The sequence below is a fragment of the Taeniopygia guttata genome, chromosome 1 (assembly GCF_048771995.1).
Source record: "Taeniopygia guttata chromosome 1, bTaeGut7.mat, whole genome shotgun sequence".
Classification (NCBI taxonomy): Eukaryota; Metazoa; Chordata; class Aves; order Passeriformes; family Estrildidae; genus Taeniopygia; species Taeniopygia guttata.
Genome location: NC_133024.1, coordinates 69,857,394 through 69,882,196, shown reverse-complemented (window position 1 = coordinate 69,882,196; position 24,803 = coordinate 69,857,394). Strand labels below are relative to the sequence as shown.

At 39.5% G+C, this 24,803-nt stretch overlaps 1 long non-coding RNA gene across 1 annotated transcript; it reads left to right on the top strand.

Moving 5' to 3' along the window:
• Positions 1–2,692: 2,692 nt before the first annotated feature.
• Positions 2,693–23,736, top strand: LOC140684403 (uncharacterized). Its single transcript, XR_012056625.1, has 3 exons — positions 2,693–22,747; positions 22,834–22,969; positions 23,138–23,736. It is a non-coding gene; the product is annotated as an uncharacterized lncRNA (long non-coding RNA).
• The last annotated feature ends 1,067 nt before the right edge of the window (positions 23,737–24,803 follow it).

The following is a 24,803-nucleotide window of genomic DNA, read 5'->3' as shown; positions in this document are numbered from 1 at the left end:
ACCTTTCCCACATCTATTCTTCAACTGTTCACCACCCTTGCTTAGATCCCTCCCAAAAGGCCTCCATTCCCATGTTGCCTACCAGAGGGGGTGGTTTTATAACTGTGGAGGCATCATCACTGTGGAGGCATCATGCTGGGCACACATCTTATAACTGTAATCATATCTTGGTAATCTTTGTTTTTTCTTTCTTCATCAACTGGATTGCCTCATGTAAAACTGGGTTAAACACAGTAAGACTAGGACCAAATAATTTCTGATTCTTATGTAAAGCTTAGTCCCAACACCTCTTAAAAAACCATAAAATTGCCCACCATTCTTTTGCAGAGGAAGATTTTTAAAACTTTCAAAACACTGGTAAAGGATGGGAAGTGAAGGATGAAGAGCCTTCAGTGTTATCCAACATCGTCCTTCTGGATCTAGAAATAAATAGAACTTCCTTTCCTCAGCTCAGAGCTGGTGGAACCCATGGTTCCTGTACTAACAGATGCTTGGAAACCACCAGAGCCTCAGGATCCAGTGTTTCAAAAGTACCTAATAATGTATTTTCATCTTGCAATCTATCCATTAATATTTAAAGGAGCCCCTAGCAACACACTTTAAAGAGCAACTGTGTCAAACTGTCATGGTGTCAATTCCTTTGCTGAATTCACTCTTATATTCAAGCAAGCCACATCAGTGCTGTATGTAAAATCTAAATCAGCATTAAGCAGTGGCTCATTCCCAGTGTAGACATTGCTCCTTACAGGCCTACTGCAAGGTATGTATTCTGCTTTTGTTACCGTCACAGATATTTCTGGGAGAGATGGCATTCAGGAGGTGGACAGAATGGAGTCTCACCTGTGAATACTTTGAAAATCGCCATTCGTTTTGTGGAGTCTGAGGTGAACACTATCCCTGCGAAATCAGAGCATCAGGCAACTATCACCTGTAGAGTTTCTGTTGTGATCATTGTCCTTAAGCATTAGAATATTCCTGTGTGAAAGCTAAAGAGGCCTGCAAAGGGCCTTAGAGGCAACTCAAGTGTGGAACACCTGGCAAATAACTACACAAACTGTGTGCATGCACGTGGAGGCTGGGAATCATATCCTTATCATGTATGTGAGGAAATGGGGAAAAATCTAGGTTGATAAATGAAAATGAGAGAGAACATGAGGAGAAAGATTTATGGACAATAGATATTCCAGCTCCAGGCACAATGCATATTTGTTCTAAAGCAACAAATCCATTGAGTAATTAGAAAATGTAAAGCACAGTATAAATGCTAAGGGATATTTGTTCTGATGATTTATACTTATATAACATTCCCTTCCAATTAAATTTACAGCCATTTAGGTGTACCTATATTTTTGATCTGTTAGTTTTGTAAGAGTAATGCACTCAGTCCCATTTAGAAGAAATGAACCAGATAAGGAAACTCCTGGATGGGAGTGTGGATGGGCAATTCTGCAGCCTTATGCTTTATTCTCACAGGATTTACAGGTAAGTGGGAATATTGAGGGGGAGAAAAAATCTGGCATTGTTGCAAGAATAGTTTGGAGCTCATCAGACAATCTATGCATATTTTCACAAATATTTGGAGGGGGGATGGGGCGGGGAGAGGAAAGTACATAATTTAGACCTGCAAAGAGGCATGTTTAACTTGCACTCTACTCTGACCACTTACATGGAACTTTACTCCCCTCCACTCTCTAAACACAGATAATTGCCATGGCAACCACTGTATTTCAAGACTCTTACACATATACTCGCACCTTTCTTAAAGAAACACAGAGCACAACAATGTGGGATTGACATAGTAAATCACTGGGCTGTTTTTTTTTTGTTGTTAGCCAACTGTCAGGGTTTAGGGAAGAGCTGAAGACTTTCAACTCATATCAGTTTCAGACCAAAACCAGAAGATGTTTAGACAGACACTTTGACATCTTTACTAAAAAATTTGATGTTGTTTGGTAACTCTAGGCAAAGGAATGACTGATGATTTCTCTGGGTGCAGGGTGAGAAGATTCCTGAGGTAGGGAAGGAGATTAGGGCCTAATACTGAAAACCAATGAGCCACCCTTAGGATTAGACACTAATTTATCAGAGCAAGGACCTGTGATGCTCGAGGAGCTCCTTGGTAACTCAGTGAAATTTCAACGTTGCCAGACCTGGAGGGTAAACGTGCTGGATGTTTGTCATCAGCTCTATTGCTACTTGCTATTTTCAAGTTTTTATTCCAGCAGCCCTGCATAAATATAAATCCAGCCTCCTAGGTGCTGTGCAAACATAGGGCAGGAAAACCCCCCTGCCTCCAGAGCTAATGATATAACCTGCTCAGAAAAGCACCCCAACCTGTCACGCCTGGGTGTGCAAAGGGCAGGGAGTGGGAGAGGTGCCGGGGTGTGAGGCAGGTGCAGAGCCAGCATGCCAGCACCAGCCCTGTCCTTGCCCTGTGCTGCCTCTCCCCAAGGGTTTCCTTGTTTACTTCAAGTGTCTGACATGGGTCCAGGAAAGTGGCACCTGAGGGAAGGTGCCAGGCCTTTGCCCAGAGGGCAGCATCCAATGTACAAACATTGGATGTAAAAACAAGGCATAAACATGGTTGGTTGTTTTCCCCCAGTTATCGCTGATTAGCAAATCAGGAAGTAAGAAAGGAGAATCAGTTTTGTTTTGTTTGAGAGCGGAACATGCTTGTTGTTTTATTATTTATTTTTAATTTTTTTTTTCTTTGGTGTGTGTTAATGATCTTAATCTTCATGTTTGCAATCTGGACTTCTACCTCAGTTGGTTCTCATGTACTTTATGAAGCATTAAGAAGGTGTGAACTTTCAAAGAAGGAAGGTCTGAAATATTTGAAAAAAGCAATACCTAAAACAAGGTTGTATGGCTGAAGTGCAATTAAGCCCTGAAGTATCCCTATAACTCAAAATAGCACCCTTCTCCCTCCCTCCCAAAAAAATCTGTGTCTGGGAGTAGGGATATTAATTTGCCTAGATGACACGTTGATTGTGGCTTTTTTTTTTGGGAGATTCTTTCCTTCCACCTCTGAAGTACAGTTCATCCCCCTTTGGCCTCTGGTATTTGTAATAAATTTCAGGAGTTTACTCTGAACTGGAAGTCTTCACAGCAATTTCAGTCTGCTAAAGCATTTATATTTAGTTTCCACAGAAAGATATTTGCACAAAGTAATAAAACTTTTTCCCTCCTTCCACGGAGATTGTGATCATATGGGAATCCTGCTGACACAGAAGTGTTCCCTTTTTTTACAGTTCTGGAGAACTCTGCTTAATTTAAACACATCCATAAACATCTAAGAGCTGATCACGTTAAACTGGAGAAGGAGTTAAGGGTCCTTATTTCAAACTTTCCTTGTAATCTGCTCATTCATAGGTGATAGTGTAAAACAAGGTTACCTTGAGCAAGCAAAAACCTTGTACCCCATTCTCTGAAAACTGATGCTGAACTTTTCCATTTCATCTGCCTCACAGCCTTTCACAAAAGAGGGAATATGAGAGATAGTTCATTAAAAACCTAAGTACAGAAGATTTGCCTTCTTTATTTACTTATTTTATATATACCAGAATTTAGACCTTGATTTTTTGTTAGAGAGCTCAACAGAAGTCTTCCATGACTGCCTTTATATAAATGATACCACAGGTGCATGTTGTAGCATTTCAAGTCAGATTTGGAAGAAACTACAATCTTCATGGTGTAGTCAGAGTTATCCCTTAAGGGCACACATCATGAAGATATGAATTTTGTTTCTTTCAAAAAAAAGGAAAGCAATATTTGTATTATCTGGTGGGTGTTTACCCTGCTGTGATCCGGTTGAGTGGCTGTACCAAAGAACAATGCAGCAGCCACTGCCTGCTCTTCCTCCACTGCTGACAAGGAGGAAAAATGCAATGGAGCAGCACTGGAGGTGCTGGTGTTTGCTGTGCTTGGGGTTCAGCTTTCCCTAGGGATTTTCAGCTAAGCAGACCTTTCCCATGGCTGACTGGTTTTGTGCGCCTTTCCAAATCAAGCCTGAATTTTGCTTCCAAAAGATGGTGCTGGAATTTGCAGGCCAGAATACCCATCTAGAGGTTGCAGCTCCCCAGCAAATGGCTCCCCACCAAATTCTGCTGCTTCCCTGCAGTGCCATTCTGCCCTTCCCCTTCCAGCGGGACAGCCTTGGGGCTCTCCCTCCTCTATCTCGCCACCACTCCCCTGCAGACTTACAGGAACTTAATTTGTTTTTGAAACTCTTCCAGGTTTGGCTGAGGTTTGTCAGTGGCTTCAGGGGTTATCAGGGGGGACCGACACTGCAATCACATATGCTTGATTTTCTAAAAAAAACCCAGAATAAATTCATTGCAGTTTGTTACAGTTGAAGTCAAGCAATAGGTCTGCTTGTTGTAACTGGTTGGCACACTTTTTATGGGTCAACCATTCCAGGGAGGCATGATGGCACACAGGCACCCTCAGGTAGAATATTTAAGCTACCACTACAAATACATTGTTTTCTGGGAATTTTCCACCTCTGGGGTCTTCAAAAAGGCTGTGCTATATATCTAGAAAGAAGGCTTTGCCCTTGGTTTTATATCTCAGCTTGCATTAGCAAGAAAAATTTATAGGAAATTAATGATTCTATCCCAGTCCTTTGGCCACAGGACGGTTCTGTGGTTAGAACTTGGGAAAGGTGTTATCATAAACAAATCTTCTAATTCCCCATTCAAATCTTTCTGAAAATCATGAGATGTGGAAAGGATACAGGATGAACCTGATTATTCTCGATATTACATATTAGATGTCATGTTTAAGAAAGAGACAAAATGTAAGTGGCTGTACAGATATATAGCATGGAAGTGTAAATGTCTTATTCCTATTTATGAAACAGTAAAGGTACGTGTGCTCTACAGGCCAGGATAAAACTCAGAGTCTGAACTTCTTATGATTTAATGCTAGACTAGGTCATGGGGTTGCAAAATAATGCAGAAACATGGAGTAGTTGAGAAACATATGTGCAGAAACATAGAGTATTTGAGTCACATACGTGCTGATACACAATTCATAATAATGGCATAACTTTATATCAAGCAGGACAGTTTTATTTGAAGTTCTGTCATTTACTCTGCAGGGTTTTTCAAAGATTTATGTTTATTGTTATCTACAATATGTCTGTTTCGAATGTGTTAAGCAGTATTTTTCACAACAATTTAGTACTGATACTTAAATTCAGACAGAATCTTAGCCAAGTTGTGTCTAGAGGAGAGACAAAGAAAGATAATGGCAAAACAAAGATGACTTTAGCAAACTGACAAACACTGTGGTTTGCCACTGACAAACACCGACAGACCAGCTAGGACAATTTTGTATACACAGTGTTTTACTTTGGGAAGGGGTATGCTATAAATATACTGCAAGTACCATAAAGTCATGAAGTTGTCAATAATATTGAATGACTATCTCTAAAGAGCTGGTGAAGCATAAATGTGATTAAACAGTGAGTGAATATCTAGCAAGGTTTAAATGTAGCTCCACAGGACGGAATAAAGTTGTTCAATGTAATTTCTTTCTTTGTTGGTCTCCTTTGGCACTGGTTTTCATCTTGAAGCCTGCTTAGAACTTTTCCACTACATCTGTAAACACTCATGGCCACAATAATACATCTTTTTATTTTCAGACTTTATCAAGTCAGTTTGTATATTTTGTTCCTGGCAAAAAGGGCCAGACTGTATTCATTAGCTTTTGTTCCTGACCTGAATTTACCTCACCCATTTTTCACACATCTGAGGTGTTCACAGCCTTATAGTCAAAGATGAGGAGGAGATGAGAGAAACTTCTAGAAGCCAAAGCTTTACATTTGTATTAGACATGGCTATAGAGTGAGATTCATGGCTTTCTGGATTTCTTTTCAGCATATATAGAAGAGTCTTGGATGACTTGTTCATACTTAAAAATCCTTAATGTTTAGATGCCTAATCTAGGGTGGAGGAAACTTTCCTTGTGAGAGTATATAATAGCCCAATCATGATCTCCCAGGATTTTAGCAATAGCAGCAATACTTTCCTAACTGTATCAGAAATGGGCCTTGGTAGGTTCCAGGCTTGCACTACCTTGGTCACAGTTGCATTATGTTGGCAACAGATCCTGTGGGTAGTTAGCACATTCAGGGTGTGCTCCTCACCTTTTGAATGGATGTGCTCCTAGTTTATTGCATAAATCTGTCCTATAAATCCTTAGGTAGAGAGTATGCCATTTGATACCATTAAATATTATCCCGTTTCAATTGCTTCACTCCTTAAGGTCATCTAGTTCTTCCTGTTTGCTCAGATTCTCCTCCCTAATAAGAATGCTTTCCAAATTTCTGTTATCAGAAAATTTCTATAGCAAGCCAACATTTTTGTGGCAAGGTACTTCCCCACTTGCTTGTTGTCTTTAGTTGGTTCCTGGTGCACCTTACAATTCTTGTATTAATCCCCACTTATTCCAGATAAATTTTACAAAGGAAGATTGTATCTTGTATATATATTTTTTAAAAAATTTAATCTCTCAGAACAAGAGTTCTTTTGAGTCTGGTATGCTAATTTAGGTAACCTTTTATCCCATCTTCTATTTATTTCCATGTCTTTAATTATTCCTATCATGCATTTTGTTTTCAAATTGTATATGGTTTTGAATTCAAACAATCAGGTTCCAAAGGTCTGGATGCCTTTTCTCTTAACATTAAGAACTAGGCTTTCCATTTTCTTGGACTTTTTGTCAGAATGGATTAACCAGAATACCATGCTATGTGTTCATTCTTATGTTCCAGTTTTCTCAGCAAAATTAAAATAATAACAGAAGACAGATTTTTAGGTTCTCTAACACAGTCTTAAGCTGGACCAAGGGAAATATAGGTTGGATATTAGGAAAAGGTTTTTTACAGAAAAGGGGATAAAATATAAAATATTAGAATGGTTTGCCATGGGAGGTGGTAGAGTCATCATCCCTGGATGTGTTTTAAAAAGGACTGGATGTGGTACTTGGTGCCATGGTCTAGTTGAGATGTTAAGGCTACGTTGGACTTGAGCTCTTGAAGATCTCTTCCAACCTTGTGATTCTGTGATTTTGTGATTCTGTGATTCTAATGTGCCCACTCCTAAGGGGATAATAAGGGGAATTTTCAGTGCTCAAAACCTTGCCTTTCGTAGAGATCAGCAGTTTGAAGACCACATGCATGTCCATGTTTCATCACGAAGAAAGTCTGTTCTGAAATGAAGACACAATGATCATGTAGATCTTGGAAATATATAGGTTATTTAGAGATTAAGCATCTCTCCAGTCAATGCATAGCCAACTATTTAATTATTTCTTCTTGGCTATAGAAACAAATTTTTTGGCCATTCATTTTCATTCTCTTTGCAAGGTCAAACTCAACTTGCATGTTGACAATCTTCTGTTTCTCTGAGAACTTCTGTGTTTCTGTACCTCCTTTTCCTCTTGTACCCAGTATCCTTCTAATGTATTTTTCTTGCTGGGATATGATTTCTGGAGAGCCCTCCCCTTTGCTGCTTCATTTACAAATAATCCAAATGTCTGTGATGAGATGAGCACACACACATCCTCTTTGGTGTAGTTAGTTTTGAGGAACTCAGTTCCTCAAAATCCTTGTGATGGCTCACAGTCTCCACCAACAGACAAAGTACTCCCTCATGGGGGTAGATACCCTGGCTGGCATTTAGCATTTCTGCCATTTGTCACCTCTGTCACTGGGGTCCTATCTATCCTCCAGTTCCACCCAAACATGAAGGCTGGTGGGTTGTATGCTCAAGGCCTCACTAGTCCTTTAGGACCAACACCAACATTCCTCCTGCTTCCTTATTAACAAGATACCTGAACAGGCACATCTGCCCATATTACCCTTTGCTCTTGTTGGGCTGATCATCCCTTCCCAGCCATTGTCTGCTCAGAAACACCTCCTCCAAGCAGTGGCCTCATCGTGTCACAGGCTCTTTTTCCTTTTTTGTGTTACTTCTCTCTGTCTGTGACTTCAGACCTATCTCAAGTCAGTCTGCCAGCCCTATGCCTGTGCTGCTATCTATCCACACACCAGCTTTCCCTGAGGGCATACTTTAGACCTGAAAGTAGCTGGCACATTTATTAAAAGCTGATGAGTTGTGGAGTTTGTCATTCTTCCCTCGTACTCTATCACACTTGAGCTGTTGACCTGCTTTCAAGCTCCCTTTGTATGAAAACCAGAATTACCTCATGATTGCTGCTCTCCAAGCAAATTTATATTAAAAGCTTTTCTATAGGCCTAAAAAATGATCAGCTGTGGCTGGTGGAATAACTCTAGTGAAGAAATCCTTCCACTGTTCACTTGAGAGAAGTCCTCCACGTGATGGGAATGTTTGTTCTTTGGTCTGCACCCGAAAGCCCACGTCGCACTGACGTCAGCTTCACAACACACTTCTGCCTTTCTTTCTCTTTACCATAATAGCAGAGCTGCCTTATGTCACACCCTGGCCCCTGTGTGTCCAACCATTAACCCAGCACTGCCAAGTCCACCCCTAAGCCCTTCCCCTAAGTGCCACATCTTTGTGCCTTTAAATATCTGCAGGGATAATGACTCCACAACTTCCTTGGGCAGCCTGTTTCACTGCTTGAATATGCTTTCAGTGAAGAAGTTTTTCTTCCTACTGAATCCAAACTTCTCTCTCTGCCCTGGCAGTCAGAGAACAGGGCTAGCTTTCAGGTGACATGAGTTCTGGTCCATGCTCTACCCCAGCACCTTTTTTTGTGACTTATTTTCCCCATCTGTAAGGAAGTGTAAGGTTACCAAAGTTTTTGTTATGGAGATAGAGACAGAAATGATGTGCATCCAGAAGTCTTTGTGATTTTCCTTTGGAACTAAGCTCTGACTCCCCAGGTCTGGTGTGATAGTGCATAAGAGGTGTTACTGTGTCAGAGAGATGAGGGTACTGCTTCACAGGGGAGGATGGCCACCCTATCCAAAAGGAAGAGTTCAGTTTCTCACATCCACCTTGCTCCTCCACCATACATTCTTGACTTTCACCTTGTGCTGTCTCTGTGTCCTGTCACACTCCATATCAATTCACTGAACCAACACTCCAAGATGGACTGTGGGAAACAGGACTGACAGTAGGGAGAGGAGTTGCAGGGGGGATTAAAAAAAAAATCTCCTTTCAGATATTTTACTATTCTGGCTTCACATTAAGTGCATAATGATGAAAACTGAACCTGTTGAATCAGATTCAGTCCCAGTAAAGCTTTATTTTGTTTTAAATATTTATATTTCATTATTAGTGTTTTTAAGCATCAATGACCTGGTGTCTTTCAAAACATAATAAGTTCAAGCAGTACTGATATATATTAGATTCCAAGATTCATAATGTAATTTCTCTGAACAGTTACATGAAGAGTTCCTCAAAGTAGTAGCTCCTGTTCGTTATGAAGGAATCTGGAAAAGTTTATTTTTGTTGCTTTAGTTGTTCTGATTTATAGTTGTTTGTTTGTGTTTAGTATTGCAAATCCAGATAGTTTTCAGTAGGTATTGGTGTAGTCAGAATGATTATGGCATCAGTGTAAAATGAAGGAGTGGTGTAAAGGAATAAAATTAGTTTGTACTTTATATGTATACTGTGTTTCAATAAACATGCCTAAAACTCAAATACTTAGGAAACAGTTGGAAGAAATGCTCCTGTGTGAACAATCAATATCTGTGTTTTATCTGTGGTATCCTAGCTATTCCTCTGGGCTGTCAAGGCCTCCCACCAAAAAAAAAAAAACCCAAGTGAGATAAATGTCAGATGGTAAATAGGTTTTATTAGACCTTGGATATTTAACATGCAAGAAAAATATCTCAGTATAGTTAAATAAAATAGAACTCTCCCAGGGCTTCTTCACACAAGAACCGGTCATGATGCTGTGAACTGACTTCATTGAAGGATGGAAAAAATGGAGAATCTTGGCTGTTAAAGGCATTCCTTGTTTACACAGTTATATCCAACAGCAGCAAAATGAACACAGAAGAATATAGGCTAGGTAAACTAGTTTCTGCACTAAAGACATTCTTCTTTTTTTTTTTTTTTACTACTATACTTTTTCAATATAAAAGACTTATTCCAAGGTGTAATTTCTTGAAAGTAATGAACATGTATTGAAATCTGTCCTTCATCTTCTAACCAATATCCCATTATGGTTACCAGATCTAAATATAGCTCTTGCCTACAGTCAGGAAACATAGTAATTTTACAGGGTTTTATATATTTTCATTCTACTTTTCCAATTTGTTTCACCCTTTTCAGGCTTCTGACACCCACAGTGTCAGACATGAAGCTTTGCACACATTTTTTCTGTGAAAATAACAAGTGAGGTAAAATCCAGAAAAGTTAGAGTTCACATTTAGTAAACTGCACAGATGTCAAATCTTTTTCTGGAATCTAGAAGTTCACTATTTTGGGTTCTGGAAGCTTAATTAGTATGTGTACATTTATTATTTTATATATGGAATAATTTTTACTTTTTTCCAGTGCATGGTATACAATTAGGATTTTCATAAATCTGTAAAATTTATGAGGCAAGATTTATACAGCTATATAGCCTCAACATTACTGAGTGTTTGGAAATCTTAGCAGTAAAGTGAATCTTCTGAAAACTTAGCTGATAAGACTTCAAAAAGTTGGAAAGATTTTCAATCTGGTAAAAAAAAAATTCCAGAAATTTAGTATATCTAGGGTACAAGGTAACTTGTTTAAAGTGAGATCTGTCTGCCTCTGTTATCATTACTGTTTCCTGAGAGACAGTTTATGGAAGGTGGTTTTATGATACATTCCTGAAACACCTCCAGATTTCAAATATGCAATATAAACCACCTTATGAAAACTGCATAACTTGCCCTTGATTTATAAATAGTACCACACCTACTTTGGCCGTACAAAATTTTTAGTCTGAATGTATTCAGTTAGTAATAAAAATGAAGTTTAACCCAGAAAGATTTGCTAAAGAACCAGATAATGAAGGGACAGGAAACCACCTTCTAGATTAAAGTGTGTTGCCTATTCCTAAGGTAATCGATGGAAGAACTTAGCACATTAACAAGAATGGTTGGAGAAAACCCAAGAAAAAATTTTCTTACCAAGGCAAGTTGTTCCTTTAAAAGCTTGTGCTTAAAAGGTAAAGATATTTGCAGTGTTAAACAGTATCAATGGTTCATTAGCAACAGATGAAATAGTCTCAATAAAGAATGGTCCGCTTTGATTCAGGTAATCACAAATATTCTTGCATATGCAACCTGAATTGTGGAACACTGGGGCTACCTTCCACAACACAGGAGATTTTTCAGTCAGTGGTATGCAAATACCTTTTGTATGAAAGTCACAAAAAATATCACATGAGGCTTTCCAGGAGAATCCACTAGCTATGCAGTATCTAGCAATCCCCCGCAAAATGTCAGTCTAACGAGGATCATAGAGAAAAAAAGACTGATTTTTCCAAAATTCTGTTTCCTGGACCTCTTATTTTCTGGTTCTGCCCACTTGAACTCATTGCTTTCATATTTGAACTCTTGGTATTTTTCATTCCATGCATGACATGCTCGTGTTTTAGTTGATCCACTGAAATGTTAGTATAAAAATGCCTTGAACACCTTTTTATGAGTCCCGAGATGCCCAGCAAGTTAGAGAGAGTTATGCTAAGACAGCCTCAAGAGGTGCAGCTTTGACATGCAGCTCTTGTTTTTCCCTGCCTCTTTAAAAATCCAAGTTTGTAATGCAAATGTGTAGTTACAAAGGTACTGTGTTTCATTGCTTTACTTTCCACCTGTACTTTCATAGAAATCTCACTTGAATCAGATCAGTGAACACAGACCAAGGGTTTTGAAGGGAGCAGTTGAAAGGACAATTTTTCATCTCTTGCAGATTGTCTGAGCTGCTTTCAGTGCATAAATACTGTTGGACATCTGACCCTACCACACACTCTGCACACCTTCATTCCTAACACTAGCCCTCTCCTCCTTTGAAATAATGGACTTATTTCTCTTATCTTGTTCAACTCTGCTGAATGTAAGGAATTAAGTTTGCTGTAAAAATATAAATGTAAATAGAAATAAGTGAAAATAGATTCAGCTTCTCAGTGCCTTCACAGAACTCTATGTATCCTCCTGGGGATTCCTGCATTGCTCTCAGAGTGTTCCAAAATTAGGCTAAAATCTCAAGTTTCTCTGTAAATATTTGCTATATTTCACTCTTTTCTTCATCACTGTGGTGCTACTGAGTACAGATTGAAAAGGAGCCAAAGATGTCCCTGGCTGAAATGTGATAAAATCAAAGCAAATCCATCCTGCCTTGGCAGATCAAGTACTGCTAAAGGGGACAGATCCCACCTGAGGGTAGGGGTCTAAGAATTGGAGACCTGAGCCAAGTCAGGGCTGTAGAATCTTCTTAGAGACAATGGAAAAAGATAGGCACTGCCCAGTACTTCACATCTAATTTAGGCAGTGGTTACCTGAGAGGTAGTGAATGTTGTTACAGCTTATTGTTGCTGAAAATATAAGGTCCCGCCGTCCTCCACCCTCCTCTATCACTCCCAGTCATCTTATAGCTGTTTACTTTGTGCTGGCTCATCAGGCCCTTCTGTGACCTAGCTACCCTAGTGGAAAGTAAGTCAAACTAAAACAAGGGAAGAGGGAGGAGTTTGACCAGAGAGGAAGAGTGAAATGTCTTTTTTTTTTTTTAGTGGAAATGAGATGTCGCACCAGGTCAGCTGCCCATGAAATTGTTGCCTTAAGCTTCTGCTTTGTTCAGAAATGGGTCCACCTCTGGAAGCAGGGAGAGTTTTGATTGAAAAGGAGGGTCTCAGGATGAATTTCTGAGTGTTCAGCTTTGATCAGAAAAAATTATTTGAGGGATTTCTTGGCATTTTTTATTACTGTAACTCAAATATTTCTGATTTAAGAACTTCTCATCTTGCAAAGAGACAAGCTCTCTCTTCTCTCTCTGATATTCAGAGCTATAAACTCAACTAGGGGAGTTTATGAATATCTAGTGAGAGCTAAACTAGTCCTGTTGTCTTTACCCTCCTCAGCTCCAGGACACATGTTGCTCAGGGAAAACTCTCCTTTCAGATACTTGGGTTATGTTATCCACTGTCTCCATTTTGTACTTGTATCTTCCTACTCTGTGGGAGCTTGAGCTTGGCTTTGTAATGCTGTTAATGATGTATATCTATCTTACCAGTATGACCACTTCAGTGTTAAAAAGAACAAGCCATAGAAAAAATCTCCCATTATAACTGTTGGAAGAAGAGAGGTTTCTGAATTTGTGCACGGGAAGGATAAACAGAGTGAAAAAGGTGCTGATTCTACAGTAATTTCTTGGAGTAGAATTGTACTTCAATGCATATTCCTGCATAGTACAAAATTTAAAATAAATAATTCACAGGATTTTAGAGCTCACATTTCTAACATGCTTAAGGAGCACACAGCCTTGTCTTCAAAATATTTTCTGCATTTTGCATTAGTGGTGAGACATCAAGGATGCAACTTTTTCTGTCTCATGAGTTATACATGTACACACCAAGAGGTTTTCCATTCTTGATTTGGTCAGCTTCAGCTAGCTAGTTAAAAAAAAAGCATTTCTAATTTCTGTGTCTTTCTATTCCTTTTGTTACTTATAAATCTGGAAGAACAGTGCCACTTTTAGCACTGGAGCAGCTAACAAATTGTTTACACATTACCTATTCTGCTACCAGGGAAAAAAGGAAATTTAGAAAAATGAAAAGAAGACAAAAAATAAAGATGGGTATAACAGATTTTGAGTAGAACATTCCCATCAGACTCATGTGATGTGATGGTAATGAAGCAGGGGAAGGTTCCCTGCATGTATTAGATGTGCAAGCAGGAAAGCCACAGCTTAAAATGTAAGAACAAATGCTGAACTGCATAGTTCTTTTGAGAAGCTTGTTTCACAGTTGATATCATTGAGGGTTTATCAGAAGAGTTCACATGAACTGTACAGCCTGCAAGTAGTTGTAGGAGCAGAAGTGTTGTAGTAGGGAAGCGAGCCGGTGCCTCATGGCTGCACTCCTCAGGTTTTACCATGGTACAGTAGCACTTCTTTCCATTTGCTTTCTAGATAAGTAGGTTGTTCTGTGCCAGAAATTGCCCAGGTGGCCAAGAAGGCCGATGGCATCCTGGCCTGGGTCAGCTCTGGTGTGGCCAGCAGTAGCAGGGCAGTGACCGTCCCCCTGTGCTCAGCACTGGTGAGGCCACACCTCCAACCCTGTGTTCAGTTCTGGGCCCCTCACTGCAAGAAAGACATTGAGGAGCTGGAGCGTGTCCAGAGAGGGGCAACGGAGCTGGGGAAGGGTCTGGAGCACAATTCCTGTGAGGAGCAGCTGAGGGAGCTGGGGGTGTTTAGTCTGGACAAGAGAAAGTTCAAGGGGGATCTCATTGCAGTCTACAAATACATGAAAGGAGGCTTCAGTGTGGTGGGAGTTGGTCTCTTCTGACATGTCTCAAGTGAAAGGCCAAGAGGAGGTGACCTTATGCTGCCCCAAGGAAGGTTTGGATTAGAAAACAGAAAAAAATATTGTCACTGAAAGATCACTGAAAGAGTGGTTACGCTTTGGAATAAATTGCTCCTGGGGATATGTTTCAGGGATGATTATGGTGGTGCTGGGTTAAGAACTGGACTAGATCATCTTGGAGATCTCTACCAACCTTGATGATTATGTGATTCTTTGATACTGTTTTGCCTGTTTTCAGTCACCAGATGACCTTCAAATCTTTGAAGAATGGGATGAAATTCTTCTGCAGAAGTTAATTGGTTTTGATGTGATGTAATGGCATGGTAATCATAGGTAAGCTTGACTAAGGAGTTGGTCTGGGTCTGAGCTCTGACTAAAGCCCAAGTTCATCTCCTGTCCATGCTGAATGGGTGTATGTCTGTGCTCAAATGTGAATTTTAGGCTAGGCCAGGGGTCTGCTACTCCTTGCAGGGATCCAAGGCAGGTCTGTTGTGTTTTTCAAAAAGTACGGGGCTTTATAATAGGCTGCCCTCATTATCCATGAATTAAGAGAAATGCAGTGTCCTGTAGATTTGGATTTGAGAAGAGGAAAATAAACCTCCTAAATGAGTAAAAAGTATTTACTATCTGAACCAGAAGACATCACAGCATTGGTGTCATCATAGGCAAACTGACTGGAATTGAGAGATGATTGAATCAAAGATTGTAGGTATGACTTGTATTTGTGCATTTGAGTTAGAAGTCCAAGTCCCTATTTAGTATAACTTAAAGATTAAGGAATGCCTGCATCCTGGCAGCTGATATAGGTAAACCTAAAATTCAGAGAGAGTGCTCCGTGGTGCTGCAGTCTTTGCTGAAAGAAAAGGTGTGATCTTCCCTGTAGAGTCCAATACTCTCTGACTAGCTTCTCTTAGATATTCCACGCATGGAAAGAATTATGCTTAATAGCAAATTAGTTATTTTTATATTACACAGGAATCCTTTTTTAGTAGAATGATACAAAATATTCTGAGAACACAATACTTATGTAAGTCACACTTAGCAAATGATAGCAATTGCAAAGTTCAGTCACAATATCAGTGTGATTCCCATCACTGGTCTCTATAATAGGCTCACTGTACTAGCTGTGTTGGGGAAAGTTAAACATAAGGAAAAAAGTTCTCCACTGAGATGGTGGACAGTCCCTGGAAGAGAGTTTAAGGAGTGTCTGGACAGTACTCCTAATCATATGGTTTAGTTTGTGCTAGTTCTGTGAGGAGCAGGGAATTGGGTGTTGATGATTTTTATGGATCCCTTCCAATCTGAGATATTCATGACTCTGGACATCCCCAGTTTGTAGAAAGGGATGAGTGTGTTGAAGCCACTTCAAGCCCACTGTTGTCTTCAAAATTCTTTTGTTAGTTGTTTAGTTTTTATACTCTGCATCAGGCTGATTTCCCTCATAATGGTCTGGATAACTCAGGGAGACATGTACACCACTGGTTGATCCACTCAACTGCTGATAGCTACTTGTGAAGACAAAGATCCCCTCTGGCCCCCTTTGTGTTGAGATAAAGTCAACTGCTTTTTGTTCTCTGGGCTTCATGGGCACATTGCCCTTGCCCATCTCCTCTGAGATTTATTCCACAGTTGGGGTTTATTGGTCAGTCACATCCACTAGCACTCAAACATACCCTCAGTTTAAAAAAAAAAAAAAAAAAAAAGAATCAAAACCTCCACAAATATTGTGTACTACATCAATTTTTGAACACACCCTCCTGAATGCCTCAGGCTGCCCTCTTGGCACGAGAATACCTGTCACCAAAGGGCAGGCACAGATGTTGTTCTGCTCTCTTTTCCTCCATGCCATGAGAGCCCTGGATATGGTTCCTGACTCGCATTCACTCCGAAATGTGGAATATTTTTGAGGACAGCTATGTGGCACAGGCTGGATTCATATCAGAGACCTTACTAACAATTTAGCAGATTGGAAAACTTGAATTTTGGTGCCCAAGGTTGTGCCCCTGGCCTTTTTCAGTTACTGGTGATGAGGCCCTTACAGGCTCACATAAGTTTTTAGATGCTCTAAGGATCCATGAAAAATATACTGCTGAATATCTTCAGATATATTTGACCTTGAGGAACTTCTTATTTCCAGCTGCAACCTGATCTCATGCTGAGATGAGCCCTACATGGAGCTTCATTCCATTATCCTTGAATGTTGTTTTTTCACAGAGAAGAACATGAGCAAGTGCCTCAGAGACAAAAAAAATCCATGCTCCAGCAGGTCCAGGCAACCAGGAGATGGACTGGCTCAGAGCACAGCCACAATGTCAGCTAAATGGAATGGCTGCCTGCATAGATTTGGCCTTTAGAAATGTTTGAATGAACACAAGAAAATGGGAATGAAATGATATAAACAATTTAATATATGTTATTTTTTTTACTTTTAAAAAATAAAAAACATGTTGTTCTACTATTCACAAGTCATCTCCTTTTGTATAAGATCTATCAAAATATAAACTACACCAAACAATAGATCTCTGAAAATGACATCATGTGGATGATGTTTGTTTTATTACAGACTGAATAATTTTTCTCCTTTACTCTGCATTTTATGTTGTTAATTCTATAAGAATGCTAAATAAAAAGTGAAGGATTTTTGTTTGACAGCATGCTGGATTACCTCTTTCCAGATTAAGTAAAAGGATAGCAGTTGGGCAGCTGAAGCTGCTTCGCCATGGCGTATCTTCTATAAAGATTCTCTTGCTAGAAATGAAAGTGCAACATCACAGTATCATTTCCTTTTCACATTTCTGTCATATAAAGACACTATGATAGATAAAATATGTTAATGGAGTAATTGTAACTCTATCTTTGTGTAATGCGGAAATATGGTGCCTGTGTCTTCACACTCACTTTTAATGTGTATATGCAAAAGAATACCTCATATTTTTAGGTATATGAATAGAAAACAATTAGAGATATTACACATAAAGACATGCCTAGTATTATTTTATAGTCTGGAAGGGGGTCCCTGTGCCCATATATATTAAGGAGTGCACCTGCCTTCAATAAGCTGACATCAGGATATGCAACCAAACTGCATGCCAAATTTACCTTGTAAAGCAAGTGTGAAAAGAGCAGACTTATGCTTTGGGAAAAAAAAAAAAAAAAAAAGAAAATAAGTAACTACTATTAAAGAAAAAGCAATTTTATTTGAGATTTGGAGAAGAAAGTGTTTGAGTGAGGCCAATGGAGCAATGGAATCAAAACCTCAATAACCAGAATTGTAAACAACTTTTTAAACTTCTCTTTTCAGAAAATCACAGCAAATGTTTTAAGAAAGCTCAGCTTGTCATGGGCTTTTGTGCAGATCCTTCCTGTTTTTCAGGTATGTCTTCTCTGCTTGAGAGACTGACCATTTTTCTTGGACCATGTTTGTGGGGAGGACCGTGCCCACCTAGGCCCTGCTTTTAAGGGCTGCCTTTTGGGCTGCTCTGTCTTGCTTCTTTGCATGAACCAGAGACACAGGAAATCAGTCCAGGTCTAAGAATGGCCAACAAGATTACCATTACAACAGGAAACACATAATGTTTTTCACTGCTTATCTATTAATGTCATTACTGCAATTGAGAGGATAATTTGGTCTCACATGAAAATGCAGAAGAGATCTTCAAATAAATGAACTAATAACACGGAATTCTGGCTGAAGAAAAACAGTGGTGGCTGCCCAGCAGACTTTGATGCACCACACTATGCTTGTGGATACTTGCTTGGATACTGTCAGCCACCCTATGTAGAGCTGCATATAGCAAACAAAGGCCAAAATCCTTCCAGAAAGAGCAATGCAGGCTGTGTGCAGGAGCTGAGCAGAGCCAAAGTGTCCCTGCAATGAGCTATCCATGGGAGGTGGAAGGAAAAATCCTCCAGTAGTTGCAAGCTGTAGGGGGTTATATTGATGCCTTGGGATTTCAGCTTTTATATTTTTCAAATCCTGTACTGCTTTAGGGTATAACTCTAAACTCCAAATAGAGTTAGTTACTATCTTTACATTTTGGTCAGACAAAGCATTCCTCTAGGCCTGAAGCTCAAGGACACCCTAGTTCCTCGGGCTAGATGCTGCTTTTGATTACGAATCAAGAGATCATTTATGGTGACACTGATCTATGGAATTTATGAAGCCACCTCTGCCTGCTGCTCCGTCCCCCTTGGTGTAAGTGAGAGGAAGGCTGAGAGTGGGATAATCAGAGTATGAGCTCAGTAGAGCTGTGCTCCAGACTGCCTTACCCTCCATCTGCACAAGGTCCAGTGGAAAGCAGAGGAGTCCTTCAGGACTCTTCAGTTTGTCAGCAGAGGTGAACAGTCTATGTCCCAGGGCCTTTGAGGCTCACTGAAGAAAGTGGTTTGCTGGAGTAAGTAGTGTGTCTTTGGATTACCTCTGAAGTCTTTCTTCATCCTTTTGTGATTTTACTTACAGACATCTGATTCAATTTTTGTCTCCTGTTTACTCTACAGAAGAGTTAAACACTACTTTGGAAAGCAAAAAGACCCGCAACACATCTGACCATTATATACTGAAAAGGATCTGTACCTTTCAGAACTCAGGACCCTCAAAATGACAAGACTATCTGGGGCATACTTTGATACAGATTCTGCTCTTTTGGAAACCCATGAAATTATTATAAAAAGAGAAGGAAATCAATTCTGATTTTTTCATTAAGGAACATAGACTATTAACACTTGTGTGGTTTAAACTTGTGTGGCGGTTCAGTTTGTGGTGCATTTTTGGATGGTTTAAACCTGGTTTTATGTTTAAAGATCCCAGTTTCACCTGGAGCAGTTTTGGAATTACAGGGGCCTTGGATCTCTGTGGCAGTGGAGGGTGAGCTCTCACAGGAGGAGGAGCACTGGGGATCTGCAGGTGAAGAGTCAGGCTGACTGTTTTCAACAACTGCTTTCAACTGTTTTCAGCCAAGGACCAGCAGGGACTATCAGTGCAAGTGGTGTGGCTCCAAATCTGGAAAGCTGCGCCCCAGGTCCATGTAGTAAATCATGGCTTACAGCCTGTGTGCAGAAACATGATGTACCTTAATCCTGACTCCAGCTCTCACTGCAGCCTTGGGTACGTAAGCTGCCTGAGCCAAGGGAGGAAATAATTCAAAAGCACTGCCTTTGCTCTGCTGGGGTCAGTGCTCAACCTCCGAGGCTTGCTCAGCCTTACGGCCTCTGCCTCAGCTCCTCTGTCCATAGAAAAAGTTAAATTTATGAGATGGAGTAACTCCTGAAAGAAATGTCATGTGCATGATGAATGCTGTTAGAGCAAGTTTCTCATCTCTGCTGAATCCCTCACATGAATTTTCTTTTGGTTTTAATGCAGTCGAACTTAAGTGCCAGTGTGCTTTTATTCTTGCATGCTAGAGGAAGTGAAGAAATATGTACCTTCTTGGGCAGGTGCCGTGTAAGCTCTGTCAAGAACAACTTCACAACATCATGCAGTGGGACTTTCACAAACACCTTCCAATGGAAATGAAAATTGCAGTTAAGCTGCCATCAGTAGCTCTAGTATCCTAATGAAGCAGGAGAGTAGTGGGGCAGTGGTATGGTGAGCAAGAGACACAGAATATTTAGTGGGTCAGGCAGAAAGGTTGCAAAGGAATAAAAAACCTTCAAGCTTTAAAAAGGACCTGATTTTTTTTTTTCTCTGTATTGTTGGTCTTTTCCATTGTAAAGTATGTTTCAGAGAATAGTGGCCAGACTCCAGGTTCTAAAACTGATGATATCAGCTCTTCAAAGCTGCCAGATCAGAAACATAAAGGTATACATAAAAGGTTCATTTCAGTGAGAGCTTATTAATTATTTTCAAAGCAATGGTACTTTTTTTCCCCTCCTACAAAAAATTCTCTTTCATTAAAATGTTTATACTGTGGTGTGTATATGAGGGGCTGTCCTTTGAACACATTTCTTGTGGCCTACAGCATAGAAGAATTAAACTGGCATTTAACCAGTAGATTAAATGTGGGCAGGATCCCTCTGTAATGTGGTAGATAAGCAGGTGGATGCAAGATAGGAATTAATATCTGTCTGCTATAAGAATAACAAGTAGAGTAATATTTCCCTACAAGACTTCACTGAAGACTTAAGAAAGACAACAAATGACATAAGCCTTATCCCCTCCTTTATCTCTGCCTTCCCCCAATGAATGTTATACTTCATGTAGAAGGAACACAGTATTTCATATCTGAAAATCTGAAATAACCTTGCAAATCAGTTATTTAGAAGAGACTAAACATTGCCTCTCTCTCTCCCAATGTATATTTTGAACAAATGGAAAATAAGAATGCATGTAATTATTACATGTGAGTAATTGTAAACAGCAAATTTTAATAGCACTATCACCAGCAACAGTGAATTAATTTTAGTGCCTGGGGATTTCTCTCAGGAGCCTGATAGCAAGTGTGAAAACAAAGAAAAGAAACGACAGCTTCACCCCAGAGACACTCATTGCATGTTGGGCAGGAATGGGGATGGTGGACAAACACAAGCAAGAAGGTGAGAGGGAAACAGGACAGCAGCAAATGCTGACTGTGGAGCCACCAACCACTCTCATGGCACATGAGACAACCAGTCTGCCTTCCTTTGGGAAGCCTGAGCACCAGACAGCTGCTCCCAAGCCCTGCAGGGGATGCTTTGGATTCCATACTTTGTTTTTCAGACTTATTTTGGAAAGAGTTGAAAAAGTCAGAAAAGACATTACTCTTCCATGAACAAGGGACCCCAAAACATTGTCTACATCGTATACAGGCATATCAGAGGAAAAAATGCCAAGAAATGGGCCAGTTAACAGTTGGGTGAAATCAAATACTCACAGATAAAGCAGAAGATACAAATTCCATGCAAATAGCTACTGTCAAACCCTGATGCAAAATCCCAGGCAGTGAAGTTGTAGAAGATGTCAGCAAATCAGTTAGTCCATTCCCCTGCTCAAAGTCAGCACTAACTCACTTAATTCTTTCCTGCAGATACTTCTTCCAGAAGTTGAGTAATTCCAGAGATAGGATAATTCAACCTTTCAAAGTAATCTGTTGTGGCTATTAATGATCTGTAACATAAGCCTTTTTTCAGAATTTCCTGTGTGGAAATTTATGATGCATCATGCTCTCCCTCAGAAAACGTAGCACAAATGCTTCCACTTTTGCTGACAGAACTCCAATCACAATGTAACCAAAAGCTCTTATTTTCCTTGAAAATAGATTCCTCAAGCTGGATATAAACTCAGACTCCTCTTGGCCTTTTCACTACCAAGAAGTGTGGGAGAATGACTTCAGATGCCTTAGAGTGACCCCTTCAGCCAGTATGAGGTTTGGGATTTGGTAGAAATTCAGTGTGGTGACTCGTGCACTGCTCTTAATTTCCTGTAACCATAATTTCTTTTTCATTCTCTATTTCTACTTATGTAATTTTTTATTTCTACCTACCTATAAAGCTTATTTAATCTCATGCTGATATTTGCAATCTGTACTGAGTTTCTGAAAAAAATAATTCTGGACTATAGATTCATCCCTAATAGAGTTTCTGACTTTTCACAACTGTTGTTACCACCAGCTAATTCAGGTACAAAAAATACATATTAATATATCAATGTATCTCTTTGTTGTCTGTGTATATGTACATAGCAATGTATGTTTACTCCATCACACAAGTAGATATAGGAAGATATAATAGTGGACACCTTTTTTTTGACAGTGAACCACCAAAAATTGCTCTGTGTCTGATTCTGCATCTGGTTGAGAACTATAGCATGTACAAAAGTTCTGAGCTTACTTATGAGAATGTCATAATAAGTAGTATCAAAAACTTTATTAAGGTCAAACTATATGTTTACTAATGTTATGCTATATGATATTTACTATATGTCTTTCCCCATGGTCCGTCCCTCATCCACAAAACAGGTTTTCCAGTTCTTGCAGGAAGCTAGATCACTTTTGCTGAATTGGAATTTTCCAAATACACTTGCTGCAACCATGTTCTCTTATTTTTTTTAACTCTTTTTCTTTCTTTGGTGCACTTAAGGAAATTATTTGTTTCATTACTGTAAGGGGACTTAAAGTTGAACCAGCCTGTTATTTCCCAGGTTCTTTTTTGCATCTTCTTGAAGAATAAGCATCTCATTTGTCCCTTTCTAGTGTCCGGCTATGTCACCAGTCCTCTACATCTTTCCAAAGATAACTGATGTTTCAGGATTTGTATGAACCAATTTTCCAGATATGTCTTGGTAAGTTTCACAGGGCTCATTGATTTAAAATTTACCTGAATACTTTTCATTCCTTATTTTAATTTTTTAAAATTTTGTTTTTGTAGTTGTAGTGGTTGCCATTTTATGACAACAAAAATCAACCATGCATGAAACACTTGGCCCTCCTTGGCATCATCTGTTGATTGAATGTTTTCCTTCTCTGATGCACCACCTCTTCCAAGTTCTTCCTCTCACATTAAGGTATCTATAACATAATATCCTGTTGTTTTAAAAATTTTCCTTGTTTTGGCATTCAAATATATCAAACATATTTCTGCAAACCACAAATCTACACATATCTTTATGAGATGCAGTATGTCCATGGATTCTCATCTGTAATTACTATTGCTTCATGTATATCTTTTTCAGATGGTTCCAAGGGCAAATTGTCTTTCTGACATATCTGAGATGGCTGCTGAAGCTCTAGGTTATGGTGCAACTTGGGGAATGGTGGGCCTTCGGGAACCGTGAGTCCTTTTGCTGTATTTAGACAATCATTGCCTCATCCTTCTATGTAACGTCTGTCTTTGCTAAAACCACATCCTCTGGTTGTTGCTCATATTACCGCTAAACATGGATTTGGTGCCACTTGCACTTTTCTGCTTAGGAATAATTTTGAATGTCTTTCCTCAGATTTTTTTTCCTTCTGCTACTGGATGATCAATGAGCCCAGACTTTTCTCTTTGTGGATTTGCTTTCCCCTACTCTTTCTGGGTTATCTGTCAGACAGATGAAGTACAGTGTGTGCTGTCTCCCTTGCTGTCTGTTTGCTGCTTTCTGATGGGGTGCCCCAGCACTGCTGCAGTGACTTGCAATGGCAGCTCCTCTCACTGGGAGAGACCTGACATTTCACACCTCATGAAACTTTTGGCCTTGGTCTTTACAAAAACTTGCCTGGGTGTCTTGGTTTATTTCTTGATAACCTAGTTTAGTTACATTATTAACAATTAAAAATGTTGCTCTGTATGTTTGGAGGCTGCTACTTCAGCACACCGCAGTTCATTATAGAAACCTCTGGGAAATTCAAATTCTGTATGTCAGAGAGTCAGCAGGTGAGCTTTGAAATCACATTAGGGTCATCTGATATGAAAATCCTTGGCTCTGGAATGAGATTTATGAACTAAATCAAATATTGTAGAAAGCTTTCCAACATTTAATACAGTAAGAGAGACCCGGATAACATTTCTTAGCATTTATGTTCTCTGAGTATATAAAACTTAGTGCCCCCTCCTTAAACAAAAGCAGTTTCACATTTTACACTGGAAGTGTTTGGCATGGCATTAGTTTTCTTCTTAATGCATGGAAGACTTTGTGCTAATAGTTGTGCAGTGCAAGCTGTCAGCTCTGCTGTGTGGCATCCTGGGCAATGAACTGAGGCAGCAAAATGTTACACAAAGAGATGCAAGAGAAACAGGGAGGTGGGAAGTGAAGAGTGGGAGAGGAAGAGTTTGTCCTAGAAAATCTATTTTTTTTTTCTTTTTAAAGACTTATGTACAATATCCATGTCCACCAGCAGCATGGAAATAGTGAGCAAACAAGGCAAAGCAGTTCTACTGGGACTGAGGAAATGCTGCATTTTTAGGGAAAAGAAAGCATAAGATTTTCCAATTTGCTTTTAAAGCAAGAATTTGTCTATAAACTATGAAAGGTACAGCTCACCAGATGTTTTGTAACAATTGGTTACATATTAAAAAGTAAGCTACTGTTTTAGTCTTAGAAAAAAGAAATCAAATGACTTCTGATTGTTTCTGATATGCAACAGCATCAACATATGTTTTCAATGAATAGGAAATAATGGGCTCTGCAGTTTTACAGAAATTGTTACTTTGTTGTAACTTTCAAAGACATTTGTTGCCCTGTTCATGAAATATTTGTATTTCTCCTTATGTCAAAGGCACAGTATTCAGCCTTTGTCCTGCTTTCCCCATTCAACAGGATTTACACAGGCTAAGTGAAAGGGGAATTTGTCCTCTTGTGGCTTTCCTGCTATTTTTTTCACTTGACCCAAAAGCTAAAAAGTAGCATTGAATTAAGC